The sequence below is a fragment of the Acomys minous genome, assembly GCF_964271855.1.
Source record: "Acomys minous genome assembly, chromosome: 7".
In the NCBI taxonomy this organism is placed as follows: domain Eukaryota; kingdom Metazoa; phylum Chordata; class Mammalia; order Rodentia; family Muridae; genus Acomys; species Acomys minous.
This window is the reverse complement of record NC_140488.1, coordinates 93,805,514-93,815,621: the sequence shown is the minus strand read 5'-3', so window position 1 is coordinate 93,815,621 and position 10,108 is coordinate 93,805,514.

Genomic DNA, 10,108 nt, shown 5'->3' with positions numbered 1-10,108 from the left:
ATTGAAGATGCCTTTTTTGGTATTATAACATTTTTATTAATTCATTCATATTGCATCTCAATTGTTATCGCATCCCGTGTATTCCCCCCATTCCTCCCTCCCTCCCACCTTCACCCTATTCCCCTCCCCTATGACTGTGACTGAGGGGGACCTCCTCCCTCCTGTATATGCTCATAGGGTGTCAAGTCTCTTCTTGGTAGCCTGCTATTTTTTTCTCTGAGTGCCACCGGGCCTTCCCACCAAGGGAACATGGTCAAATATGGGGCACCAGAGTACGTCTGAAAGTCAGTCCCCACTCTCCACTTAACTGTGGAGAATGTCCTGTCCATTGACTAGATCTGGGTAGGGGTTCAATGCTCACTGGACATATTGTCATTGGTTGGTGCCATAATTTGAGCAGAATCCCTGGGCCCAGATCCACCTGTCATAGTGTTCTTCTTGTAGGTTTCTAGGACCCTCTGGATCCTTCTATTTCCCCATTATCCCATGCTTCTCTCACCTAGAGTCCCAGTAGGATGTCCTCACCTCTGTCCCACTTTCCTGGTAAGTGAAGACTTTCATAGGACATGCCCCTTGGGCTAGTGTCCTGATATAAGTGAGCATATACCATTTGAGTCTTTCTGCTTCTGGGTTAACTCACTCATTATGATCATTTCTAGTTCAATCCATTTACCCACAAATTTCTAGATTTCCTTGTTTTTAATAGCTGAGTAGTATTCCACAGTGTAAATGTACCACAGTTTCTTTATCCGTTCTTCTACTGGTGGACCCTTAGGCTGTTTCCATGTTCTGGCTATTATGAATAAGGCCGCTATGAACATGGTTGAGTATTTGTCCTTGTGGCATGCTGGAGCAGAAGATGCCTTTTTTAGGGGTGAAAAATTGTCTCCACTTCCCCTTTTCAGCACTGGATCTGTCTGGCTTGAACTTATGCACTCAATGTGCATGCTACCACAGTCTGTATGAGTTCATATACCAGCTCTATTGCGTATAGAAGATACTATTTTCTTCACCCATCTTTTCTGGCTCTTACAATCTTTCTGCTTCTTGTTCCACATAGCTCCCTGGGCATCCCACTTAATACTGTGTTTCCCAAGGTCTCTCACTCTACATATTTTCCAGCTGTGGGTCTCCGTATTAGTTCCTATCTACTGCAAGAGGAAGTTTCTCTGAGGATGGTTGAGCAAGGCACTGGTCTATTGCTACAGCAAAATGTCATTAGGAGTCATTTTATTGTTGTGATGCTTTAGCAGAATAATAGCATTTGGTTTTCCCTTAGAATAATGACCTATCTACTCTCAGGTTCTTGGATACCCAAGCAGTGCCAGGCATAGGTTCCATCTCATGGAGTGGGCCTTAAATCCCATCAGATAGTGGCCGATTACCCCCTACAATGTTTGTGCCACTATTGCACCAGTATATCCTGCAGACAAGTGTTGTACATAGTTTTCTCTAAGATGGAAGCATCTGATTCTAAGTGACAGGGCATCTCAGAAGTAGAAATAGTCTCATATAAAAAGAATCTTGACCATTGTCAGAGTATTACCCTTCTGAGTATCAAAGTCTTCTACCCATATTGAGAAGATGTCTACAAATACTAATAGATACTTATACCTAGCAAGAGGAGGCTTGATTCATCTCTGTGAAGTCATCTTCCCATTACTCATCAGGGTCTAGTTCCTCCATTGACTTGGATTGACCTGCGTGTAGGAGAGACATTGTAAGGCATCCTGAGTGGCCATCTCAGAGCTTTTGAACCTGGTATCTGGAAGACAACAACTCAGTTAGTCTAGTGGTACCCAGATGGATGGTCTGGTGTAGTTGATGCACCCAAAATTAACTGAGAGCTGCAGGGAGTATAATTCATGAATCTGGCAAAATTCACCATCCAGTTGGATCTTGTTTCACCTTTTGAGAGTGGGCTTTACCCTCTTCTTGGGAGTAGGTGAGTTGCCAGGGGATAGAGTACTGTGTGTGTGTGTGTGTGTGTGTGTGTGTGTGTGTGTGTGTGTGTGTGTGTGTGTGTCTATAAACCCGGGAAGGCAATGTACAAGACGGGTTCCCTAGGCATCTCTACTGCTTGATGGGCCACCTGATCTACCCTCCAATTTTTTTTATTATCTTCAGGTGTGTTGACTGCTTGGTGCCCCTTGATGGAAAATATCTACCTCCTTGGGGATCCACATCACTTCAAGGAGAGAGAGTTTCCTTTTTGTGTTTAACAGTTTTCCCCTCAGTAGTTAATAGGCCTCTTTCCTTATACATCATGGCATGGACATGAAAGGCAGTAGGGACATACTTTCTGTCTGTATAAATATTTATTTGTTTGGCCTTTGCCCAGCATAGGGCTTTAGTGAAAGCAATTAACTCTGTCCGTTGTACCCATGTGCTCTGTGGCAAGGCTTGTACCCATATGGTTACCCATTGGGTAGTTACTGCTGCCCTGGTTATCCTGACTCCGGTGACGACAAGTCTGTTTCCAAAGGTAAACAGACAAATCTCTGCCTCAGTCAGGAAAGTGTCCAGGAGGCCCGGGCAATTGGCTGAGAAATATCCAGCAAATCCTCACAGTCATGAACAGGACTCTAGCATCATCACCAGGCATCACTGTCATGGGACTGGGACTCTGTACAGCAGTAAAAATGAGACAGGACTGATCAGGTAACAGACTCTTTATTTGGAATGATGTTGCCATTTGACATCCCCTGGTCATTTTCCCTCATGGGAGGATTTCCACAGAATGGGGAGCCATTAGAGTCAGATCCCAGGGTGAGCTTGTCAGCTTCCCTCAGTATAGTAGTGGTTGTTATGGCATGCAAACAGGATGTCCAATGGGAGGCCATACTTGGACAGATATGTTACAGGTCTCAGCCAAGGTCCCAGAGTCTGAGTTAACATTCATTTTGAAATGCCCTAAAATTTATGGATGAAAAGGTCGAACAGTTTATTAACATCTGGTAGAGCCAAAGCTGGAGCTCTGCTTAGAGCCTGCTTTAGTTCCTGGAAAGCTTGTTCCTCTGCTTTAGTCTAATTTAAAGGCTGGTCTTCCACAACAGGAGAATAATGGGGCTGGAAAGCCAGGAATCCAGAGATATTTCACCACTTCCAGGAAGTCACATAACTGCTTCTTAGTCTGTGGAGTGGGGATGCAGAGGATGGCTTCCTTCCGGACAACATTAAGAGTTCTACCTTGAACAAGCTTTTATTGCAAAGAGGAGACCTCTCTCTGGCAGGGCTAAGCCTGCCAGGTGCAATATTCCAATGTCTGAAGCAGCTGGAGAAAGTCCTTTGTGTCTATGTAGAGTGCTATCAGTAAAAGATCATCAATATACTGGAAGAAAATGGAGTCAGGTTATGGCACCCTAAATATTCTTCAGTCTTTTTTGTTAATGTTTTCCTAAAGGGTGGAAAAGGGAATTTTTGAACCCTTAGGGTAGTCATGTCCAGTTTAGCTGACTAATGTCATTGGGCATTGGATCAGTTCATTCAAAGGCAAATATGGATTGTTTTACTGGTGGCAAGGGAATGAAAAAGAAAGCATCTTTAGGGTCTAGGACTATATAGACCTGGTGCTCCAGCAGGGAGGAAACTCAGCAGAGTATATGTATTTAGAACAGTAGAGTGAATGATGTCAGTCTATTTGCTTCACCGAGATCCGGGACTGGCCAATAATCTGAGGTCTTTATTTTATGGACAGGCAAGAAAGACATATTCCAAGCCAACTAGCATGGGATAAGGATATTACCTCCAATACCGTCTTAATATGAGAATAATTCCAAGTCTAGTCTTTTGGTTCATAGGATGTTGCTAGACCCTTATCTTTGAGGCTGTAGTCAAGAAGCTTAGCACAACTGGTGGATCATTGTAATGGAGGTTTTGGGTTCTTTTTGAACTCAGTTATGTTATGTAAATATGTTTTTTTTCTTTTTTTTTCTCCTTTATTAATTTATTCTTGTTACATCTCAATGGTTATTCCATCCCTTGTATCCTCCCATTCTTCCCTCCCTCCCATTTTCCCCTTATTCCCCTCCCCTATGTCTGTTCCTGAGGGGGATTTCCTCCCCCTGTATATGTTCATAGGGTATCAAGTCTCTTCTTGGTAACCTGCTGTCCTTCCTCTGAGTGCCACCAGGTCTCCCCCTCCAGGGGACATGGTCAAAGGTGAGGCACCAGAGTATGTGAGAAAGTAATATAACTGTGGTACATATACTCTATGGAATACTATTCAGCTATTAAAAACAAGTAAATATGTTTTTGTTTTAATCCCAAGTGTGGGATTTTAGTTGGGGCGCTAGTTGGTTCACAGCTGGTAATTACCTCATGCAGGGGCATGGACTTTGCCAGATGGAGTTAGTTGAATTCTGAAGATTCTGAGAGGTATAAAAAAGAGAGACAATAGGGAGAGTGGCAGCATTTTGAAGGAGACTGGGGAAGACTTTCTACTGCATTTGCTGTTGACAGGTGAGATTGGCATTGCCACTAAAAGAGCCTGATGACCCCACCCAGCCAGAAGAAGAAAAGAGGTCTATGTCCCCTGTTTTCCTCCTTCTAACCTTCATTCTCTCCTACCTAGGGTGGGGGCGGGGGTTGGAAAGGCAGTAAAGGTGTTTAAGAACCCTAATCTAAGCCTACAGGCCACTGGGATTCTACAAAGACTGAAGGATTTGTCTCACCTCATACCTTAGGAGACTGTCATTGCAAATCCTGGAGCAGGATCCCTGGTTCTGGACTTGCTTCCTCTGTAGAGTCTGGAAGAGCTAGACGACATTCTTCAGACAGAGGGGCAGTTAAACTAAGTTGGTAGGCAGCTGCAAAGGAAATTATAGGGTTGTTTTAGGAGTAAAGGTCATAAAGGCCGTGGTGGTTTCTTATTTTAAAAGAGGATCTCTGCCTAGGAGGAGGAGAGGGGAAAAATAGAATGACCATGAAGTAGTGCATCACCTGTCTATAGCCCAAGCTAATCACTCTTTCTCATGTGAGGTGATTGTCCTTAATCATGACCATGTCTTACTGTACTGGCTTATTTTTATTTGTAATCAACCCCATTGGGGTTTTTAAAATAGAAATATCTGCTCAGTGTCTAATAAAAATTTGATTTGGTGTTCCTCTATTGACAATGGTTATGCAAGGGATATTGAAGGAGTAAGAGTGGAGAGCCTCAGGCCCCTCAATTCTGACTCACTATCCATCTCTCTTGTGGTCAAGGAGAGTCATGTCATTGCTCTCCTGGGTTTGGGTTGACTCAAGCGTTCATTCTTTCTGTGTCCTCTTTCCTTACAGTAAGTACATTGATCCCTTTTCAGAAGGGACCTCACCATCCTCCCCACTTTTGATTTGGAGGATCTATCCTCTGGACACAATCAGTAGAGAGCTTACGCTTAGTTGACTGGAAAGCAAGCCACCATAATATTTGTTTATAGCTTAATCAGAAGCCAGGGCAGTTTATATCTGTTTTTTTAAAAGTACCTGTTATTGAAAACCTTCTGGGCCACTTCAGTGAGCTGGAAGGTAATCATTCCAGCAAAAGCCTCTAGCTTTTAGAATTTGTTTTGTGAATATCCTGGGCTTATTGGATGACAAAAGGCATAATTAATTAGTGTCCTAGTCTTTTCCAGAGCCAGTAGGTCAAGAGTGGTAAAGTAAAGTTAGAAAGCTTTTTGTGTGATGGAGTTTATGGCTCCTGGGAAAAAGATCATAGCTTCAATCCAGATTATAATTTGTTACATTTATTATAAAGCTGCTAGCAGAACAACAATCTCTGAGCCAAACTTGAGATTGCCATTCAAAAGGAGGAATGGAGTACATTTTTAAAGACAAAAACCACAAGAGGAATTTTGTATCTGCACAAGCAAGTCAAGAGCTGTTCTGCTTTGCCATAATTAGGTAGTCAAGGTGACCTCAAAATAGTCCTTGAATATCTGCATAATCAAGGTTATGGAAGCCAAAAAAGCAACTAATCATAATGAGTACAGAGTCATAGCCATATATGTCTTTATTAGTTCTTGGATGCATAAATAAATAAAGGCCATTTCTTCTGTTGCCAGCTGCCTGTGCTTGGGGTTCACTTATAGGCTTCCTGGCCAATGGATGTGATAGAATAAGTTCAAATGCAGTTTTAAAGTTATCTTATACTGCTCTACTGTATTGCTAGCTGTGGAATTTGGGATCTATTAATTCTGGAGACATTCATTTGTTTACAGAATTAAAACTTGATTATTACGCCCTACCTTCACTCTCAAAAGGTTAAAAATCACTGCCTTAGCCGGGCATGGAAGTGCATGCCTTTAATCCCAGCACTCAGGAGGCAGAGGCAGGCAGATCTCTGTAAGTTCGAGGCCAGCCTGGTCTACATAGTGAGTCCAGGACAGCCAAGGCTACACAGAGAAACCCTGTCTCAAAAAAAAAAAAAAAACAAAAAAATCACTGCCTTAGAAATATGTGTAGCTTTGTTTTCTAAATATGATAATATTATTAACATTAATATAGCCTTAGACTTTTATTAGCTATGGACTAAAACATATGGGAAACTGGTAATGCTCCATAGTGCTATACATAAGAAGATCAAAAAGTTCCCAATGTTTTTATGGACTATGTTTATGATTTTAAAGTCTCCAGTCTAACAGGGCTGAAACCTACAGTCCTAGTATTTAATGATTAATATGTTATAAATGATCAAATCCTTTAACCTATTTAGAAATATTTTTAGTCATGTTAAGGACCAATGTGATTGATTGTAAGATTAAACTTTATTTACCATCCTGTACGTATCTTCAAAGTTAAACAAAAAGTAACTAAAGAAACAAAGTTCATCTAATTAGATAATCTTGAGATAAACACAGTCTCATTGCCATCTTAACTAAAGGGCTGAGTCTGGTCACTGAACCCCCAAAGAGGACTTGAAAAAATTGGTTCTTAAAGTCTTTAAAGCCCAAGAGGAGCCTTGCTGATAGGCTTAGCTACAGCAGAAAAACTATGCTCCAGGCCCAGGCCTTGGCCATTGCCGTAATGCTATTGGCATTCCCACAGAGGAAACTGAGGTCTGCAATACCCCCTCCCGCCAAGGTCCAGTCTGAGCCAACTCTGCCCAGGACCTATTTCAAATGCAGCAAGAAGAGACACTGGTCCCATGACTGCCTCAAAAAGCCATGCTCTGCATGCTAGCCGACTGGCCTCTGAAAGGTAAAATGCTTCCATGCAGGCTAACCATCCATGCCCAGACAAGGAGGCCTAGTCAGCACAAGCACCATAGACACCTCCACCCTTTGAGTTCCTTGGCCCTGGCAGAGGACTGAGAGCTCCCAGATTCTGAGCCCAGGGTGAAGCTACAGGTCTGTTTTTATTTCATCCTCGGGTCCCACGGTCACATTGCCAACTTCTGTCATGGGAGGCTTCAGATGCCTTCTAAGTACTCTTCATTTTGTCACTCCTAGAGCTATAACTGTGAGGTCTAGATACAGACACCCTTGTTACCAGACTTTTAAAAAAAGACAGGTCTCAGATGCAAAGTTTATCTAAAGGACAGTGAGCAGTCTCACCTGTCTCATGGTGAATAGGAAAAAGGCCTACATATCCAGAAGCTTAAGGTATGAGGACCTAAACAAGTATCTAACTCTGGTAAAAACAAATCACTATCTTATTCATTATCATAGTTTCAAACTCAAGATTTTAAATTTCTTTTGGTTTGTCTTTAAGTATAGACTTTAAATTGTTTCTCATTGAGCTTGACTTCTGTATAGATGGAAAAAAACCCTCTTTCATGATGTGTACTCATGCTGAAAATTAAGATCAAATGAGATTTTGCCCTTCTGCTTGTTTTACAGGAGGTTTCTGTTCTATCCACATTACCATTTCACAGATGTCAGGAAGATCTGTAAGGATTCTGTCTTTCCTAAGCTCACCTTAAAGAGTATTCATGCTTTTAACCCAAGGCTTTTCCCCAAGGCTCTGCTATGCTATAACAGACAAAAAATTGTATGTCTACTACTTTTTTACTGCAATGTATTTCTCCCCCAATACCTAAACCATGGGTCAAAAAGTTTCAAATGTGCACCTAAACATTTTTTCTCTCTAACCTACTCAGTTTTGTCTTCTGACCTCATACATGTCCCAGTACCCTGACAGGTCCAGGTACCTTCTACATCCAGGATAGTACCAAAGCTCCAGTCTAACCTTGCAGACTGTGTCAGCTGGCCCTGGACTTTCTACATCCCCACCTCCATTTTCTTATGGTCCCTTAAAGATGCCTTTGCCCCCAAGTCAACAGGAAGCAACCATTTTTACCTTCAAACACAACGCCCTCACTCTCACCTTGCCACTCCTCCCTTAGCTCCTCTTTTTTTTTTTAATTATCAGAAAATGGAGGAATGTTAGTTCTCAAACTGATCCTCTAGCCCACTCCTAGGTTTCCTAGCAACCTGACATCATCACATGCCACTGCCAGGTGTGTATGCTACAGCAGCACACCAGATATAAAGAACCAACCTGCAACCTGTCACTGTGTTCTCTCACTGCCTGGGTTTCTCTTCCCCTCCCTGTGTCTGGAGTGCCCCTTCCCCATCTCCCTCTCTTTCTGTCTTTCTATGTCTCTCTTTCTCTGTCTGTCTGTCTGTCTGTCTGTCTGTCTCTCTCTCTCTCTCTCTCTCTCTCTCTCTCTCTCTCTCTCTGCCTTTATACAAGAAATTTCTTCATACCAGATCTGTTGTGTGGCCTCTCTCTATATAATAAATAATAGCTTATGAGAATTTCTTTCATTAATATAAAAAATCTAAACTTTTGAAGTCTTAATATAGAATTAAGAGGGAAAGAAATTTTAAAACTTTAAAAAAATTTATTAAATAAAATTAAATCATTTTAGACCTTTACAACTTACATTTACATTATCTTAAATCACTTTCTCAAACCCTCATAACTTACTTAAACTTTCATAGCCTAAGATCTTTATAAATTATGTTTATATACTTTAAACTACCTTTTTTAGATATTAATAACTTAAGTTTCATATCCTTAGATCTTCACAATTTGCACTCTAAATCATTTTTCTAGGCCTTCATAACTTTTATAAACTACAAATATTTTTATAAAGTTATTTACTATGAGATATAGGTGGTTGATTATTGGGGGCAGTCATTGAAAAGTAAGGGGGTTTGGTTTGGTTTGGTTTAAGTAAAGAAATACTAAATGTTACACTGAAACTTGTTTTGTGAGTTTAAAATAAAGCCTGTCAGTTTTGTGAGTTTTAGCATAAAGCCTGTCAGCAAGGTAACCTACCTAAGCCTTCTTTTTTCAGAAAACCTAGTAGCTCTAGAAAAAGCAAGGCCTGATTCTACATATGAAATGTAGTGACAAGGCAGCTGCAGCCATCTGGGGAGAAGCGGAGTATTTGCAGGTGTTAAACTGTTAAAAGCACAGTTAGCCTTCAACACCATCAGAGGTCTGAAAAGGATAAATGTGAATAAGAAATAGAATCCAAATGACTTCTGCATCACTTAAAATGGAAGAGACTTACTTAGTACACAAACAATTACCCTAAGCTCCTCCATGGTAATCTTGATGTTTTTGTTAGGGGAAGAGTTCCTAGAGTGATGTCAGAGGTCAGGGCAGCATCATTCTTCAGTGGTCACACAGAGCAGCATTAATTCTTTGGCTGCCATATAGGGGAGCATTAGCTTTTGGCCACCAGATCCAAAGATCTGAGAGACTTTCTTATGGGTGAGGAACTTGGGAGACTTGCCTACCTTGGCGAGGCAAGTTGATTCTTCAGTGTCCTTCTTGTTGACAGTTCAGGCAGGGTCCTGGTAATAAGTAAGGCATAGGGTCAGTTCTTTTCACAGTGGTTAGCATTACCATCATCCAGGTAGAGTTGTTTGTATTCCATCTTATTCTTTGGAAGAAACATGAGGGCTGTCTCTAGGAGTAGACATTTTATCTAACATGGGAAGCTTTTTAAATTATATCTTTTAAATGCCATATTTAGCAGGTCTATGAGGAGTTTGAAGACCATTATTTAATTTATTAAGCATACCTAGTTTTAAACAAACTCTGTTTTTATTTACTTGTTTCAGGCTTAACCTGACAATAGATAAAAAGAACTATATAAATGGAGGTATAG